Source organism: Schistocerca piceifrons, unplaced genomic scaffold (assembly GCF_021461385.2).
Source record: "Schistocerca piceifrons isolate TAMUIC-IGC-003096 unplaced genomic scaffold, iqSchPice1.1 HiC_scaffold_2171, whole genome shotgun sequence".
NCBI lineage: Eukaryota > Metazoa > Arthropoda > Insecta > Orthoptera > Acrididae > Schistocerca > Schistocerca piceifrons.
Window position 1 is genome coordinate 2,424,573 of NW_025728088.1, and position 20,718 is coordinate 2,445,290.

Genomic DNA, 20,718 nt, shown 5'->3' on the forward strand with positions numbered 1-20,718 from the left:
CCCTTGGGAGCAAAGATGATTTGCATGTCAAATCAACCACAGCAACCACGGAGATTCTTGGTCCTCGCAGATCAGAGATAGAAAGATTAATATGATTTTAGTAAACTGCAGGAGCATCCCAGGAAAGGTCCAAGAATTAGTATCGCTTACTGAAGGTGGCATTGCACAGTTAGTATTGGGAACAGAAAGCTGGTTGAAACCAGACATCAGTGATAATGAAATCCTAAGTTCAGACTGGAATGTTTATCCTAGGGATAGGTTAGTCGCCAATGGTGGCAGCGTGCATATTGCAGTAAAAAATTCGATAATATCTAGTGAGGTTACCACGGACTCTGAATGTGAATTAATCTGGGTGAAATTGAGTATCAAATAACGGTCAACAATGGTTATCCAATGCTTTCATAGACCACCTGGGTCAGGATCTGTAGTTGTAGAATGCTTCGGACAGAACTTGCACAATATCATTAGTAATTTTTCTGATTGTGCCGCTGTAATAGGGGGTGACTTCAACTTGCCAGGTATAGATTGGAAGTGTTATGCCATCAAAAGTGGTGCCAGAGACAGAGAATCATGAGCCATTGTCCTGGATGTCTTGCCCTAAAATTACTTTGAGTAGATAGTTAGAGAACCAACTCAAGAGGATAACGTTTTAGACCTCCTGGCAACAAACATACCTGAACTTATAAAATCAGTTAACGCAGAGAAAGGTATCAGTAATCACAAGGCTGTAACAGAATCTATGATGACGGGTCCTACAAGGAATGTTAAGAAAGGTAGGAAGACATATTTGCTCAGCAAGGGTGACAGGATATAAATTTCAGAATATCTCAGCAGTTAGTATCAAATATTTGGTGATGAGGACAAAGATGTGGAGAACAAATGGAAAAAATTCAAAGGCATCGTTCAATATGCCCTACACAAGTATGTTATGAGTAATGTTTTAAGAGATGGAAAAGATCCACCATGGTGTAATAGTCATGTTAGAAAAGCACTACATAAACAAAGAGCACTTCAACTCAGATTCAAGAGAAGTAAAAACCTAGGTGACAAACAAAAGCTGAACAAAGCGAAAATGAGTGTAAGGAGAGCAATGAGAGAAGCGTTCAATGATTTTGAAAGGAAGACATTGTCAACAAATCTGAGAAAAAACCCTAAGAGAGGCTGTGTCGCCTGGCCACCAAGAGCTGTTGCACAATGATTTGAATCACGGATCCAGTTATATGGCTCCCTCCGTGTATAGCAATTTTACGACTATGACGTGTGGGGCCTGAAGATGGCATCAATGTAATGCCGAAACTGATAGCACATAGAATTTCATAAAATAAAATAAATTTCTACAATACATATGGCTGTTGGTAAATTATCGCATCAGGAAGTTCATGCCAGCGTCCATAATGGATCAACGAAGACTACGAGATTTTGGTTGTATGTAAAATCAGTAAGTGGGTCAAAATCATTTATTCATTCTCTTGGTGACCACACTGGCACCAAAATGGAAGATAACAAAGAGAAGGCCAAAATACTGAATTCGGTCTTCTGAAGCTGCTTCACCGTGGACTTTCAATCATCGTACGAACATCGAAGTGGCAGATATTTAGATAACTGATCACGGAACTGAAAAGCAGCTACAATATCTTAATAGTGGAAAGGTTTGAGACCCAGATGAGATACCTATAAGATTCTATAAAGATTATGCAAAAGAACTTGCTCCCCTTCTAGCAGTAATTTATTGCAGATCGCTTGAGCAATGAAAAATACCTAACAACTGGAAAAAAGGCAGGTCATTCCCGTTTTTAAGAAAGGCCGTAAGACAGATCCACACAGTTACAGACGTATATCATTGATGTCAATCTGTTGTAGAATTATGGAACATGTTTTATGCTCAAGAATTATGACATTTTTGGAAATGAACATCTCCTTTACAAAAATCAACATGGATTCCACAAATAGGAATCCTGTGAAACTCAGCCCACTCTATTCCTCCATGAGATCCACAGCACAGTGGGCAATGCTGCTCAGGTTGACGCCGTGTTCCTTGATTTCAGTAAGGCATTTGACACCGTCCCTCATTGCCATTTAATGAAAAAAATATGTGGTTACGGAGTATCACAGCAGACCTGCAATTGGATTCAAGACATTCTTGCAGACAGAACTCAACATGTTGCTCTTAATGGAACTAAATCGACAGGTGTAAAGGTAATATTCGGAGTACCACAGGGAAGTGTGATAGGACCGTTGCTGTTAACAATATACATAAATGATTTAGAAGAAAGCATCGGATGCTCTTTAAGGTTATTCGCAGATGACACAGTTGTCTATACCAAAGTAGCAACATCAGAAGATAATAAGAATTTGCAGAACAACCTGTAGAGAATTGATGAATGGAACAGACTCTGGCAGTTGACCCTGAACATAAATAAATGTAACATCTTGCGCATACATAGAAAAAGAAATCCATTACTGTACAGCTACACTATTGATGACAAACACCTTGAGACAGTGTCTGCCATAAAATATCCAAGTGTAACTATCCAGAGTGACCTTAAGTGGAATGACCATATAAAACAGATACTGGGAAAAGCAGACACAAGACTCAGATTCATCGGAAGAATCTTAAGGAAATATAACTGATTCACAAAAGAAGTGGCTTATAAGACACTTGTTCATCTGATTCTTGAGTATTGTTCATCTATCTGGGATCCCTATCAGGTAGAACTGGTAGAGAAGATAAAGAAGATCCAACAAAGAGCAGCACATTTCATCACGGGATCTTTTAGCTGGCGAGAGAGCATTACAGAGATGTTATACAAACTCCACTGGTAGATGTTACAAGAGAGGCATTGTGCATCACGGAGAGATTTCCTATTGAAATTTCAGGACAGCACTTTTCAGGAGGAGTCCGACAACATATTACTTCGCCCCGACATACATCCCGTGTATTAACCACGAGGAGAAAATTCAAGAAATTAGAGCTAATACAGAGACTTACCGACAATCAATCTTCCCACACACTATTCAGGAGTGGAACAGGGTTGCAGGGTCAAAAAGTGGTAGTGAAAGTACCCTCCACTACACATCATTAGGTGGCTTGCAGAGTATGATGTAGATGTAGATGAAAGGGTGAAATGCTTAACTCAATTTTCAAATGTTCCTTTACAAAGGAAAACCCAGGAGAATTGCTCCAATTTAATCCTCAAACCACTGGAAAGATGAATTAAATAAGTGTTAGTGTCAATGGTGCTGAGAAACAGCTGAAATTGTTAAAACTAAACAAAGCTCCAGGGCCCAATGGAGTTCCTGTCAGATTCTCTGCTGAATTTGCAGCCAAGTTAACCCCTCTCCTCACTACAATCTATCGTAGATCCTCGAACAAAAAGCCGTGCCGAATTTTTGAAAAAATGGCACAGGTCACACTCATCTACAAGAAGCGTTGTAGAAGTGATGCACGGTTTTTTAAAAAATTGATCATGTGAAAATCCCAATTTGCACTTTTCTCACATGTCATACTGAAAGCTTTGGATCAAGGCAACCAGGTAGACGCAGTGTTTCTCGATTTCCAAAAAGCAATTGTCTTAGTACTGCAATGTCAAAAGTATGATCATATGGGTATCAAATGAAATTTGTGACTGGGTTGAGGACTTTTTGGTAGGGAGAGTGCAGCCTGTTATCTCGGATGGAGAGCCATCATCAGATGTAGAAGTAACTTTGGCTGTGCACCAGGGACCATTGCTGTTCATGTTGTATATTAATGACTTGTAGGCAATATGAATAGTAAAACCAGTCTTTTTGCAGATGATTCAGCTATCTATAATGAAGTACTAATTGAGAGAAACCGCATAAATATTCAGTCAGATCTTGATAAGATTTCAACATGATGCAGAGTATGGCAACTGGCTCTAAATGTTCAGAAATGTAAAATTTTGCACTTCACAAAATGAAAAAAATGTAGTAACCTATGACCAAAATACCAATGAGTCACTGCTGGAATCAGCCATCTCTACAACCAGGTGCTTGTATATGCTTTGTAGGTACATGAAATGGAATAATCACATAGGTTCAGTCATGGATAAAGCACGTAGTAGACTTCAGTTTATTGGTAGAATACTAGGGAAGTGCTATCAGTTTACAACAGAGTTTTGTTTACAAATCACTCGTGTGACCTATCCTAAAATATTGCTCCAGTGGGTAGGAGCCGTACCAGATAGGACTGACAGGGGATATTAATGTATACAGAGAAGGGGAACACTAATGGTCACAGGTTTTTTAATCTGTGGGAGACTGTCACAAAGATACTGAAGGAACTGAACCAGAAGACTCTTGGAGATAAATGTAAACTATCCCAACAAACTCTGTTAATGATCCCTCAAGAGCTGGCTTTAGATAATTACTCTAGGAATGTACTACAACTCCCTACGTATTGCTCACAGAGGTGGCGCGATGGTACGATTAGAATAATTACTGCACACACAGAGGCATTTAAACAATCATTCTTCCCATGCTCCATACACGAATGTCACAGGAAGAAACCCCAGTAACTGGTAAAACGGGACATACTCTCCGCCGTGTAGCTCACCGTGGTTTGCAGAGTATAGATGCAGATGTAGATGTAGATGAGTCTGTCAATTCAGTATCCGCAGTATATCTGTGACACTCTCTCACGGGTCAGACAAGCCTGTGATCATTTGGGCTGCCTTTCTTTCTATCCTCTGAATATTCCCTATCAGTCTTGTCTGGTATGGGTCTCACACACCTGAGCATTATTCTAGAATGGATTGCAGAAGTGTTTTGCAAGCAATCTCTTTTGTGCACTCATTCTATTTTCTTAGTGTTCTACCAATGAACCAAAGTCTGCCACCTGTTTACCTATGGCAGAGGCTACAAAACAGTTCAGTTCAATTTCCCTACAAATTCTTACATCCAGAGATTTGTATGAGTTGCCTAGTTTGATGCAGCTGTCTGCCTCTTCATCTCTGAATAACCACTCAGCCTACACTTGTTTGAATGTCTTTCCTTCTTTCCTGTAGTTAAGTTCTGGTCTGCCTCTAAAATATGTAGTCTTACTAACATTCCCTGCCCAAATGACATCAGGCAAACATTCATAATTTTATACTTCACAGCATTTATGTTAGCTTCATCTCAATACATTTGGCAGTGGCCTTGCCATAGTGGTAACATCTGTTCCCACCAGATTACCAAAGTTAAGCACTGTCGGGCCGGGCTAGCACTCGGACAGGTCACCATCCGATCTGCCGACCGCTGTCGGCAAACGGGGTGCACTCGGCCCTCGCGAGGCAAACTGAGGAGCTACTCAATCGAGAAGTGGCAGCTCCGGTCTCTTAAACGTACGTACGGCCGGGAGAGCAGTGTGCTGACCATGTCCCCCTCTGTATCCGGTGACACCTGTGGGCTGAGGACGGCACGGCAGCCGGTTGGTACCGTTGTGCCTTCACGGCCTGTTCGGGCGTAGTTTAGTTTAGTTTCTTTTCGATACATTTACTCAAATGTTTTCTCATTCTCCATTTCATGTGGAGTTTACAATACTGACAGTGTGGTATCATCTTTCTCATCTGATGCAACACCAGGCACCACGATTTTTTAACTGACAGTCAGCAAAGGTGAGAACACGGCAGCTGTATAGTCAATAAAAAAGGTGACGGCTCTGTAACTGTACCGTGTAATTTATATTAAGAAAATGTTCAGTTATTGCCTATTGCGAGTAGAATTATTTTCCACCTGTTCATCATAGGAAATGATTTGTGAATGTATAATGTAGATTCATAGTGAGTAGTGAGAGGAATTATCACAATTATCACAATTCACAATATCACATTATCTGTAGTGAGAGGAATTATTCACAATTTAAAAAAATTTGCAACTGGGTATTTTTATTTATTTTGCACAGAGTTTGGGAAGTTATATGGAAAAGAAGCATTAAAGACCCATTTAGCCCAAATGGAAGATTGCAATTAGAAACTCAGAGAATGTAATAAGCCTTTTATTACAGCAATGAGTGGTAGTTGTCTTTGACTTAAAAATAAGAACAAATTATTTTACTAAATCCAAGAAAACTGATCTACTAATAGTTTTCTACACTGAGGTGGGTAAACAAAAGAAGGAAGTATTACAACAAAACTATTATATTATTGCGATGAAATGGAGATTTATTATGGTGTACAGAGTTTCCTCATATTCCTTCAAAGTCCGCTTCATATAGCAGGCACCAGTAACTGAAAAGTATTTTGAACTTCAGTCCAAGTAAAGCATTATAATCAAATATACTTCCCTTCACCACCAAATTAATTACTCCTCAATGCCGCAGATTGTGCTGTATCGAGCTACTCCTTCCTTTAGCCATATTGTGCCAGGGAGTTATTTTCCCCCCAATTTATTTATTTATTTATTATCATCCCAATGATCACACTTGTGATATAGGATTTGTCAGGATACATTTCAACAACTATATAATATCTTAACAAAATGTTTTTCTATGCTGAATTCATATGAATCTATCTTATGTTTAATACAATATACAACTAATAAGTGTTTTTATAACATAATTTCTTATGTGCTTAACAGACCTATTCCTTGATGTTGTGATTTCATTTGTCACATTTATGATATCATATATTCTTATACAGTTGAGCAGAGCTATTCACTTATCCTGTAGTGACATTTGTCAAGCATGTGGTTCTTTATATTCTAATACAGTTGAGCCTAGAAATTCACTTACACTGTATCAACATTTGTCAAGCATGTGACTCTTTATAACAGTTTTAAATTTATCCTCATTTTCCAGCTCTTTGATATGTTTTGGTAGTGCATTAAAAAGTTTGATGCCTTGATTACAAACATGTTTCTGACTTCGGGCCCTTGTTACAGCTTGTAAGGGGAGATCTTTACATTGCCGTGTATTGTAATTATGATAGTCTGTATTGGTTTTAATTTTGTCCTGATTTCTTTTGATCATCAACAGAAATTTCAGAATGTATAATTATGGAATTGTTAAAATTTTCAATGCTTTAAAAAGGGGCCTACAATGTGTTTGAGGTGGGCTCTGGCTCATTATCCGAATAGCGCATTTTTGCAATTTGAAAGTCTCATTTAGACGACAATTTATTTTTTCCCAGAATACTATCCCATAGGACACAATGGACTGGAAATAGCCAAAATATACTAATCTGGTACAGTCATTACTACAAACTCTTGAAATTATTCTAAGTACAAAACATGCTGAATTTAGTTTTAGTGCTAAGCTCACCAAATGGTCCTTCCAGTTTATCTTCTCATCACTGTGCATACCCAGGAATTTTGCACACTGTACTCAAGTTGTTTGTCCTCCATGGTGGCATTTAGGTCATCATGTTCACTTATTTTTCCATATTGCACATAATTAGTTTTGTTTTTCATTCACTGTTAGCTTGTTTGCACTAAACCATTTTTGTATATCTTGTAGGACATGGTCCACAGCACTGTGCAATGACTGCTTCATATCACTAACTATTAAACTAGTATCATCAGCAAATAACACGATTCTAGCTTTTCTCTCTGACACCCGGATATCACTAATGTAAATGAGGAATAGCAAAGGGCCTAATACACTTCCTTGGGGTACTCCTACAGTGACCTCCCTTGGACCTGACCTTAGTTTAATTTTTTGGTTAATATTTGGTGCTGTAATTTCAACTACCTGCATCCTCTTTTCCAGATACGACTCAAACCACTTTTTTACCGGTCCTCTAATACCTATAGCTTCAGGTTTTTCCAAAAGTATGCTGTGGTCAACAGTGTCAAAGGTTTTTGACAGATCTAGATTTAATCCAACTATACTTTTTCCCTCTCTCAATTTACTGATTATTTCTTTTGTGTATTCCAGTACAGCTGTTTTGGTACTTCTCCCAGCTTGAAAACTGTGCTGATTACTGTTTACCAGATTGTGGATATTAAGATTAAGGTTTTACAGATACAAATGAAATATAGAGTCACACATTGAGAAAGTTGGGAGAAGTGAGACAGGTCTGTAGTTTTCTATTTTAAGCTTAATTCTCTTTTTCAACAGGGGGACGACTTTACAAATTTTCAGTTTCTGTGGAAACACTCCCTCAGCCATTGACACGTTTGCTACGTGCACCAACGGTTTCGCTATTTGATTAGCTGTTTTCTTTGCTATTATTATTGACACCTCAACTACTCCAGCTGACATGTTGGACTTGAGACTTTTAATCATTTTTAAAACTTCCTTTTCGTATGTTGGGACTGCCGTCATACTGCTGGGTGCCTTGGGTGCTGCTCTCCTCATCTGCTCCCCAAAATTCCTGCTTAATGTCTGGGGTATATTTAAAAAGTAATTGTTTATATAACTGGGCATGGCATATTTATCTAACATTTTATTCTCCTCATCTTTTAGAATAATTTCCTTATCTTTGATAGGTACCCCAGTTTCCTTTCTCACAATTTCCCATGCTATTTTAGTTTTATTTCTGGACTGTTTTATTTCCATGTCATTACTTATTAACTTTGCATTTGCAATTACTCTACAGTATATTTTCCTATACGTTTTGACATATTCTATAAAATCAGTATCTGCACACTCCCTCAAATCTGAATTGAGTTTTTTCATTTTTTCACATGATTTATTAATGCCAAGAGTCATCCAAGAACCTGACTTTATGTGTCCATTAGACTTGATTCTGGTCAGTTTCTTTGGGAAACACATATCAAAGTTCATCAGATAATTCGATGAAAATACACTATATGCCTCATCTGCACTTGTTTGTTTCATAACATCTAACCAGTTTTTCTTTTCTAAGATACTTATGAACAGATGACAGCTGTCCACAGAGAAGTTTCTTTTGTAAATATTATTTATACCTTTATCGTCGTTTGACCTTAAAGGGATTTCAATGGTGAGAGCATTGTCGTCAGACAATCCTAAATCTATGTTACCTCTATTTCACAGAGTACCTCTTTGTCAGTTACTCATCTAACCTTCAGCTTTCTTCTGTAGCACCATATTTCAAAAGGATCTGTTTTACTGTTGTCTGAATTGCTTATCAATCACGTCCCAATTACATACAAGTGTAGACTCCACACAAGTACCTTCAGGAAAGGTCTCCTAACATAAACGTAAACACCGCTCATGGATTAGGCCTTAGGCCTGTTCTGGCTGGCCAACTGCTGCCTAAAAGGCACTACGAGGAGCGGTCTACGACGGTGGAACATGTGATCGGCATGCTGACAATTGCTCCAGCCGTTGTAGCCACCAGATGAATCCTGATGATGCTGTTGCATCTTCAATTTGACCTCACAAGGGCTGAGTGAATACCGTACCATATCTCCCTATCTCAAAAGATATCTGAAGAGGTACCAGGAATTGAACCTGCGACCTCCACACTGAAGGCAGCAACATTAATCGTTTGGTTGCAGAGGTGGACTTTCTGACACTTAAGTTTGAATTTGATGTTAACAGAGTCCTCTTTTTCAGAAATGCTTTTCTTGTTATTGATAACCTGCATTTTACATCCTCTCTAATTCAGCAATTATGTTATTTTGCTACTCAGATAACATAACTCCTCCACTACTTTTAGTGTCCAATTTCCCAATCTAATTCTCTCGCCACAGCCCGTTTTAATTCGACTATATTCTGCTACCCTGTCTTGCTTTTGTCGACGTTCGTCTAATATCCTCTTTTCGAGACATTATCCGTTCTGTTCACCTACTCTTCCGACCCCTCTCCCGACACTAACAGAAATTACAGAGTCATCAGGAAACCTCAAGCTTTTAATTTCTTCTTCCTGAACTTTAATTCCATTTTCAAATTTATTCCCAGTTTCCTTTACTGCTCGCTCAGTGAACAGACTGAACGACACCTGGTTTAGGCTACAACCCCATCTTCCTCGCTTTGCAGCACTGCTTCCCTTTCGTCGGATCCGCACGTGGCGGGTGTCATGGAATAGCGGGTGCTTAGACAGAGAGCAGATACGATTAGAAGTACGCACAATCACAGTGGCACTGCTGTTTACGTAAATTCGTACAGCATGTCCAAGAGATTCCATTAGACAGAGCCTAATCATTATAAATGATCAAAATACAGAAATGCCACTATAACCTTCACTCGTAGACTACTAGTTGGCTCATTGCAGTGTCTTCTTATCCAGTTCAGCAGTGGTGCTACATACGTGTACGACCAGAGATGTGGCTTCAAGACGGCAGCGGATGCGTTCTGCCTGGCACGGTATCGATACTGTACGGCACTGCAACTTTCGTGCCCTTAAACTCTTACATCTGCAGTCTACTTTCTGTACGTGCCATAAATATCCTTTCACTCCCCGTATTTTATGCCAGCTTACTTCAGGGGCAGTATTGCCCTGTGTGTTTCTACATTTCTCTGGAACCCAAACTGACCTTCCTCGAGGCCAGCTTCTACTAGTTTTCCCGTACCTCTGTAAGTGTGATGGCGTGTCAATAAATAAGTTGCAAAACAGGCTAGAGGCAATAAAAATCGAAGTAACTTCCTGAAATTTGTTTCACTTTGCTACATATTCACACTGTACATTCAGACACTTATCCCACCTTTTTACAAGCCTTCAATAACTGGCAGCAAAGAAGTCTTCCGAGGGTAAGTTGGGACCATAGGGTAACTGTTCAAAGCATTCCCAATTAAATATTGGTAACAGGTCCCGTATTTGTCTTTCTGTACGAGGGCAGGTACTGTCATCTAGAGGAATCACTACATTTGTGGTGAATGGTGTGTCAAGAGTTCCCACACACTCGTGCAGTATGACACGGCATTCGGTGCCTCACCGTGAGGCCGGAATTTCACCAGTACAGCCCTCACGTGTCCCAAAACGTGGTGAGCAGAATCTTGCAGGCTGACGGAATGGCCTTCAGTGTTTTTATTGTCGAGGAGGTAGAATGCTTCCGTTCCGTGGATGGTCGTTTGGTCTCTGGTTGAAAGTGGTGAACCCAAAACTTGACCCCTGCAACAATTTGTGCCACTAAATCCTCTCCTTCCCTCCTTCCTTCCCCAGAGTATCGAATGAGGTGCTGTTGAGAAAAGCCCATTATATTCATTTTGTGCTCCTCAGTCACCATGCTAGGCAACCACTGTGCACAAACTTTATGAAACTTCAGCTGCTCACCCATTATAGTGTAAGCTGTTTGACACGGACAGCCTACAGCACGTGCTACGTCACTGATCGCCACATACCACTCGTTACGAATTATCTGCTCCACACACTGCTTCTCGGTTTCAGTTGCAACCACTGCAGGACAGCAAGCACGCTCCCAATCTCTGACGCTTTGCCTTCCCTTTATAAACTCCTGATCCGAGTGAATGCAGATTTCTGTGATAAACAGTTGTCAACATACACGGGACCCATTTCACGATACACTTCCCCTGTGAACAGCCCTTCCACCCACAATAAATGCACGACCACATACTATTCTACTCGTGTACACTTCCCTGCAGCCTCTAAATGTGTACACGTGCCACTATCTGCTGGCAAAGTATGTATGCACGATTTAAACACAGTATAAGGTAAACTGATATTTGTGACTTATTCGTTGACTTGTCCTCACGGTGTCAGTATTTTGCAACAATGGTTTAGTAAACCATTGGTCCAGTAGAATACACAACTGTAAGTACAGCAACTGCCTTCTCTGGAATTGGAATCGTGACACCCTCCTTGAACTCGGAGAGTATTTTGCCTGTTTCATACACCTTACGAGGTCTGTTCAAATAATTCTAGAACTTTGTCCAAAAAATTTGTCTATGCTTACCTTCTATTTCTACACGCTCTCTTTCGAAATACTCTCCACCACAATTGATAACACCGCTCGCAATGTCGTTTCTACATGTGGAAGCAGTCCTGGTATGCCTCTAGATGGATTACGCAAAACGCTGTTTTAAAATCTTCTTTTACGTCGTCTATCATTGCAGATCTTCATCCTTTCAAAAGGGATTTCAACTTCGAAAATAAAAAAAGTCCACAGAGGCCAGGTCTGGAGAGTACGGAGCATCAGGCAGCACAGTGATTTCATTTTTTGTGCTACAGTCGAGCAGCAACAGGGAGAGATGTGTGGACGCGAAGATGTGCGAAGCGAGAGCCGTGAACTGTCTCGCCACTTTTCAGGCTGTTTCCTTCTCACATTTTATTGGGCTTCGTAACACGTCCCAATCCTACCATCCGTTAACAGTTTGTCCCTGTGGAACAAATTCGTGATGAAGATGAACTAATCATTCAAAGTCAAAGAAAACTGTCCGCGTCGCTTTGACATTTGATCTGACCTGATGAGCTAGTTTTGGTGTCGGAGAATCCTTCCCGATCCATTGTGAAGATTGAACCTGAGTCTCAACATCATAACTGTAGACCCACATCTCATCACCCGTTATGATACTCTTAAGGACCATCTCATTCTCATTTGTGCGATGCGAGAGCCCTTCACAGGTTGCACGGCGAAGATCTTTCTGGTCTCAACTCACGAGCTGTGGGACGAATTTGCTGGCAACACATAGCACTCCAATATGCTGTGTCAAGATTTCATGACACGGTCCAATTGAAATGTTACATTCTTCCGAAATCTCTCGGACAGTCAGTCTGTGACTGGATCGCACAATTTTGTCGATGTTACCGACACGAGTGTCAGTGGTAGACGTCGGAGGGTGTCCCGAATGAGGGTCATCTCTAACTTCTGTCCAGCCATTTTTAAACTGTGTCAGCCATTTGTAACACAGAGTACGACTTAATCACTCATCACCGTAGGCTTCCTGCATCGTTTGGAGTGTCTCTGCAGATTTTCTTGAGTTTCGTGCACAATTTAATGCAGATGCATTGCTCCTCTAGCTCTTCCATCTCGAAATTCACAAACTGTGCAACACAACATTCTACTAAATGCAGCACTCAACAATAACTAACAGAAATACAACAATGAAACACATTAAACACAAGCATACGCAGATGCCAACCACATTTCACTCTAAATTACAAATGTTCTGGAATATTTTGAACAGACCTTGTGCACACACAATGGAATAGTTCTGTCATGGCTGACTCTCCCAAGGATCTCAATAATTCTGAGGGAATGTCATTTTCTCCAGGGGCCTTATTTCAACCTTCAGTGCTCCAACAAATGCTTCTCGCACAATAAGATCCCCCGTCTCATTTTCATTTACTTCATCATCCCTTTGCTTTCAAGTTGATTTCCATTGTAAAGTCCTTCTACACACTCCTTCCACCGTTCAGCTTTCTATTCTTTGTGTAGTACTGGCGAGCCACTTGAGCTCTTTATATTTGTACAGCTGTTTCTCTTTTCTCCGAAAGTCATTTTAATGCTCCTCTACATGGCATCTATCTTTCCCCACAGTAATGCGTGCTCCTGTAGCCTTGCATTCATCCATTAGCCATTCCTGCTTAGCAATTTTGCACTTTCTGTACAACTGACACACACACACACACACACACACACACACACACACACACACACACACACACACACACTAATAACCACAAGGGCCTCAAGCAAACCATCATCAAACCGAATATCAGAGAAGCCAGTGAGATAGCTTTTCGTGACTGTTCATACATACAATGTGGATCTAGAGCACAGACAAACGTGACACAGCCTAAGATTGATGGATGTCAGAAGCATAAATAAATGCTACAGTCTCAATCAATGATGATACGCTTTGGCCTCTTATGGTTCTCAGTGGCTCATATAATTTATGGTTGTATAATTTTATCAAGCAGTGTAATATAATTAACACAAATTTCCTTATGTCTCTCAGTAATTCACATACATTTGTAAATTGATTAAACATGTCCTATTTTTTATGTGTAATTTATGCAGTATACTCCTGATTACATGTTCACATGCAAAATTAAATAATTAAATACAAGTACATTCTAAATTATTGAAAATTAGATAAAAATTAAAGAATTTTTTAAATTAAGGAACTTAGTACTATAGAGCAGTACAGGTCATTGTCCTAGGAAGTATTATTATTGATGCTGAAATTTATTGACTGCACGGTACTATGAAATATCAAAAATCAGGTTGTTCTGCAAAATAAAATTTCGTCACAAACACTGACTGTCTATCCTAGCATTTACCCCATCATAAGGCACTACTATTTAACACAATTTGGCAGATTTTGTTTTTATTTTAAATTTGAGGCCAGATACCCTTCCTGGTGCCACAGTCACCAGTTAACGTCAGGGAGGAGAGCTGTGGCTGCCACACGACTATGGATCGTGTAAACTTTGTCCTTTGTGTAACCGTATATTACAGATATTTGTACCGAGTGGAGATTGGGGACCAGCCCAGCATTTCCCTACACGAGTGCAGGAAACCACCTAAAAGCCACACTCGGGCTGACCGAAGTACCAGACCACCGGTTCCCAACCCCTCACGGGACTCGCCACTCTTCGTCGGGTCCGTGCTCGGCTACCGTGAGGCCGCTGCCATTGCAGCACAGTTTCCCTTCGGTGCTGCACGTATATCCTCACACTGTTCTATTTCTTCTCCCTCGGGGAACGTGTCCGGAATGTTTCTGGAAAGGTGTTTTGCATTTTCAGTGGCCAATATCAGAACAGTCTCTGCACTGTTTTTCATTTCTTTTTTCTTTCCTTGTTCCCCTTCTCCTATCCTTCCTCCATTTCGGCGTTCGATGTCCTCCTTTTTTCTTCTTCCTCCCCGTGCACCGCCTATGCCTCTGACACGTAACACGTGAACGGGTAACGTGTAAAACCCAGCCCCGAGTCGACAGGTAGAGTTCGCACGTACTCCCTCGTAGAGGCCGGGCCTGAGGAGAGATGATTGCCCGAGCTGCTACCTTCTCAAATTGCCAATTGGAACGTCTGTTAGGTGTTCGTGAGGTGCAATCTGAAGTGTGAACAATCGTCTGAGGCAAGTGTGCCCCCTTCTGACGTGTGCCCCCCAGTAGTAAGGAGCACGCCGTCGGAGATGCCGAAAATCGTGGTGGATTTTCTCGCAACGAGCCAATCGTCTTCACCTTCAACGTCTACAAAACATAAACGGAATGAGGCCAATGATTCAAAAGACCCTCCCAGCTGCACCACAGTTCCATGTGGATTCACATATTGAAGACGGTCAGTCACTACGCTAAATCCGTATATTACCCGGAAAGATGTCGATGCAACTGCTGGCCCTGTGAACTCCTGCTCTCATTTACACAATGTCACTTTGCTTTCGAAGGCTACTTCTGACTCTCAGGCGCGACACTGTTCGCAGCTCCGCTCCTTCGCGGCTATCCCGTCGGTGTCGAGGCCCGCCGAATGCGGAATTCTTCCTGCGGTGTTATTTACACTACACCGCTCGACGGTCTGACTGAGGCAGAAATCCGAACATACCTCTCCGATCGGAGTGCCATCGCAGTCTATCGTGTGATGAAAAAGGTAGATGCCTCCTCAGTGCCCGCACGCACTCTGTTTCTCACTTTTGACAGAGTGGTTCTTCTGTCAAAGATCAAAGCAGGTGATGAAGTTATCACAGTCAGACTGTATATTCCAAACCCGATGCACTGCTACCGGTGTCACCGTTACGACCACACCTGAGAGTCCTGTCGACTCCCGGCCAGATGTGTAACCTGCGGTAGGGACGCTCACGAGGGCGAGTGCCCACCTCCTTCTCCCCGCTGCAGCGACAGCGCTGACGACCGTGCCAAATCCTCCTGCGATTATCCCGCGTATCTCGACGAGTCGGCTGTCCGGGAGATATGAGTGAAGGAAAAACTGCATTACCCGGCTGCTCGTAAGTTGTCGGCTACTCGTAAACCCCACGTCCTACCGCCTGGCACCTACAGTATCGTTCTCGCTCTACGGAGGACCCGGCCGTGCAGACGTCCGACCTAATATTTAGCACCGCGATTGTGAAATTGCTCGGTGTCCCGGTAGCGTCCCCGTCTCCTCCTCCAGCTGTGCGACAAATTTTCGCCTCCCAGGGTTAAGCCACCTGCTACACAACCGGCAGGCATAAAGGACAGAAGGAACACTCCTACAAAGACTTTGTACATCCCTCCAGCCAGCCGACATCAGAGTCTTCCTCTGCCAACCGGAAAGGCTCCGAGAAGTGGAACGGAGGCGGCCGGTCTCCCCTGCGACGCTGTCCCCACGTGATACCCTCACCTGGCCGAACTCTGTGTCGCTGGTGTGCACTCTCGGCTGTTTATCTGCCCTGGAATACGCAGGCCGACAGACGGAGAATGCCGACACTCCTGTAGACTTCACGGAGTGGGATGTTCCCGCTTCCGTGTCCCGTAGTGACAGGTATACGTAGGCCGGCACTCGGCAGCCGCCGAGGTGACACGCCTCCGTGTTTTCCTCGTCGTGACTCTCCTCCAGTGGAACGTTTGCGTTCTTCGATCCGACGACGACAATTTATGGGTGCTCTTAGAATCACAGTGTCCACTCGTCCTCTGCCTCCGGGAAAACAATATTGCATCCTCACGACCACTTTGAGCTCTCGCATTTCTTTCCAGTCTGTTTTGACCTCCTCCCCCTCGTGGAGGAGCCTTGTAGCTCGTACGGGATGATGTTTACAGTCTATCCACCTCTCCGATTACCCATCTCCGAGCTGTTGCAGTTTGCCTTTTCTTTCCTCACTTGACCTTTTCCTTCTGTACCATTTATGTCCCTCCGTCATTTGATATTGCCGGGGCAGACTTTCTAGAGTTTATTGGGCAGCTACCTCACCCCATTCTGCTGCTCAGTGACTTTAATGTGCATCGGCCCCTTTGGGGTTCTACCAGAATGTGTCAGAGAGGTGACCTCTCGGCTGACCTTCTCAATCAAATTAACCTCCTCTGCCTTAATGTAGGAGCACCCATGTTCCTTTCAGACTTCACGCACACCTATTCCCATTTGGAGCTATCCTTCTGCACTGACCAGCTCGCCCACTGTCTGAGGCGTACGTTCTCTGACACGTAATCGAGTGACCGTTTTTCCGTGTAATATCTGTTTGCTGACTCCTATCCCATCTACGTGCACACCCAAATGGCAGCTTACTAAGTCTGACTGGAGGCTCTACTCCTCTCTGGTGACCTTCGACAAACATTGTGCTGACCAGGTAGAGTATCTTGCAGATGTTATCATTACTGTGACACAACATTCCATTCCTCACACTTTCTCTTCACCATGCTGCGCCCCCCGGTCCCTCGGTGGACCGAGGCGTGCCGCGACGCAATTTGTGTATGGACACGTGCTCTCTGCATTTTTAACCGTAATCCTACAATGGCAAACTGCATTCATTGTAAACAGTTGTGTGCACAGTGTCATCACCTTCTTCAGGACAGCAAACAATCTAGTTCGGTTTCATTCATTAGCTCTTTTAACATTCCACTCCCTCGCCCACCATGTGGGCCAATCTCTGACAGATCTCTGGGATTTTCGGGCCTGACAGTAGCAGACAATGTCACAGTGGACCCTACTGCTATCTCCGACACCATGGGCTGCCATTTTCCTGCCTTCTCATCCGTCGGAAATGAGTGGAGGAGGCTCGGGCAGGGCAAGCACTTTCTGCTTAACATGTACGACCGCATCTGGGCAGAGGGCACATTTCCCACAACGGCTCTCGATCTTCCACCATAATCGAGTCCGTCAACACGAGGTGGCGAAGATGAGGTAGCCGAGGAGGTGGAAACGTGGGTTCAACTATGCCAAGACTGCTCGGTAGCTACAACAGGAAAACACAATTAATTAGCAGGAGTACAAAATAAGAAAGAAGTTATTACTTAACTTTGCTGCAGTCCACGATCAGTTGGTCATCAATTATAGAAGGCGCGACTAGACTAAGCGTCTGTAGAATGACATAATATACATGTCAAAAATCGTGCAGTGATGACTTAATGTCTTGTAATCTCAAATGTTGAATCCGGTGAATTTGAAGACTAACTTGGAATGAAGCAACAAAGACTCGATGGCAGCAATACTGAGCTGCAGATGATGACTAACGTCGGCACTGGCTGACCATTGAGCGCGGCTACGAACTGTAGACTGGCACAACTGCATTACTCTCCTGCTGCACACGAAATGGCCCAGCAGTGCCTCGTGGCAAGCGTAAGTACTGTGACTGGCTGTGTACTCTTTGGCTAACACAGCCATTCTTCTGTTCCATTTATTGAGAGAATCACATCCGGCGGATCGGTGTCTCAGGCGGTGGTGTGGTCGTATGACTGATGACATCACATCCCAGATTCTGGCATGAAGCCACTGTCATACCCATATCTAAGGCCGGTAAAGACCTTCCTTCTAGCTACTGCCCCATTTCTCTCACCAGCTGTGTTTGCAAGGTGACGGAACATATGATTCTCGCAATTTACTAAGCATTGCACACTGTGGATTTAGTTGCAGTCGACCATCTCTTCATTTCGTCCACCCGTGTCACGAACGGTTTGCTGCGGAACTCCCAGATTGTGGCCATGTTTTTCGATTTGGAGAAAGCCTACGACAACTGCTGGAGGACCGGTATCCTCTGTCCTCTCTACAGGTGGGGCTTCGGTAGCCGCATATCCCGTTTCCTTCAGGAATTTTTAAAAGACCGAGTTTTCAAAGTACGTGAGGGTTCTGCCTTGTCAGACACCTTTATCCGGGAAAACAGTGTGCCTCGAGGTTCCATCCCAAGTGTCGTCCTCTTCGCTATCGCCATTAGTCCCATAATGGCCTGACTCCCACTGGACATCTTTGGCTCCCTTTTTTTCGACGATTTTGCATCTATTCCAGTTCTCCACTGACTCGGCTCATCGAGCAGCATCTTCAGCGATGTCTCGATCGTCTCTACTTGTAGAGCACGGACAGTGGCTTTTGTTCTTCTGTTGACAAAACTGTTTGTACATATTTCTTGTGGTGCAACGGGTTTCTTCCGCCATCTTTGCACCTCAGGCCTGTACCTCTTCAGTTTGTTGAAACTATGAAATTCTTGGGTCTCACGCTCGATAGGAAACTTTCTCGGTCCTACCACGTGTCTTACCTATCAGCCCACTGTATGCACTCCCTCAATGTTGTACGTGCCCTCAGTGGTACTTCCTGGGGAGCAGATCGAACCACCCTCCACTGTTTGTACCGGTCCCTTTTCCATTCAAAACTAGACTAGGGGTGTTTCGTTTTTGCATCTGCACATCTGTCCCTCTTATCCTGTTTCAATACTATTCACCATTGTGGCATCTGTTTGGTCACTGGCACCTATTCACTGGACCGGCTGAGAGTCTGTATGCTGAAGCTGCCAAACTACCGCTATCCTACTTTCTCCTCAGCAGGTAAGCACACCTTTTGTCTGCCGTGCAGGCCACCCACCCTATGCCTCCTTCTTCAATGACTCCTTTGATCGCCAGCATGGGGCACGTCCCTTTTCTCTGTTACCTCCCGGAGTTCACTTTCGGCTCTTCCTCCGACAGCTTAACTTCACAATACCTGCCACTTTCCTGATGCGTGTGAACCCTTCACCAGCTCGACTTCACGCAGTGGCCCGTGTTCGCCTCAGCCTCCATTCGCTTCCTAAAGTCACTACCTCCAGCCTCGCTCTATCGCCTTCAGTTTCACGACCTTCACACGGAAATTCACAATAGTACCTTTGCATATACTGACAGCTCTCAAACTGACCGTGATGTCAGGGGTGCCTACGTCATTGGCACCTACATTCTACATTTCTGACACGGGTGCGTACGACCCTGCACCCTAAAACAAAAACAGAAGACCTGGTCATTAATCTGCTGCACAGAGCTGATCCGTGTCTGGTTTCCCTCACTGTCATCCAAGGTAGCACGCTGCAGCTAAGCTGTACGAGAAGCTGCTTCCTCGACAAGACTAATTACACTCTACCGTAATGATAAAAAATTACAGCTGAGAACATGACATCTGTCTTCAGAGTGAGACTCCAGATGAGGAGAGAAGCCAGTATCAAGTAGTATCTGTCCCAGACAGCAACAGGCATCACACAGCAGAGCTTGGCACAGGCTCCTCCATCATCTGGGGTCTCAGTCTGAAGTCGGTTTAATGACTGAAACCAATTACTGACACCAGATATAAAACAAATTTGTGATCCCGGTTGCTACTTTTTATTATTCTATTAACCGTGATTGCCGAGTTTGGTCATTGCATCAAAAATTCTCACACTACAGAAATAAGCAAATTGTCAATTGCATCTTAATCAATTTCACCCAAATTTGGAAGACATGCTGCTTGCTGTATCACATTCAGCACTATGGCAGTTAGAACTTCCTAGCTTCCACAGGAGTGGTTATATGGGCACAAAAGGGTTTCCTACCACTGACATGTAGGCTGCCCTGCATGACTGGCATGTCATGTGAGTAGTATCTGCACGACTTGCAGTGGCACAGCTGAGCAAGGTGGGGTGGGGGCACAGGAGAGACTGACAGTGAGAAAGGGAGGAGGAGGAAGCTGAGAGAGAAAAGGGGAGGAAGAGATGGCAGAGAGAGAGAGTAGGGAAGAGGTGGGAGTAGGGAAGAGGTGGGAGGATGAGGGAGACAGGGAGAGGAAGAAGTGGACACAGCGAGCGAGAGGAGGACGTGTGTGTAATATATGTGTCAAAAGTGTATGTGACCGAAGCCACAGGGAAAAGGCTAGTTAACGATAATACGAGAAATGTAACCTACAATATAATTTTAACAGGTAACTGTAGTCCAAAAATAAATTAAAAAATGAAAAAAAAGAAACATACCATGTATGAACTGTAAGAGTGATCTCAAAG

The 20,718-nt window shown here is 43.1% G+C and overlaps 1 protein-coding gene across 1 annotated transcript in view; it reads right to left on the minus strand.

The window, feature by feature from the left end:
* The window catches only part of LOC124742185 (F-box/LRR-repeat protein fbxl-1-like), a 91,286-nt gene that overhangs the window by 55,982 nt on the left and 14,586 nt on the right, over positions 1–20,718 (minus strand). The window lies entirely within an intron of this gene.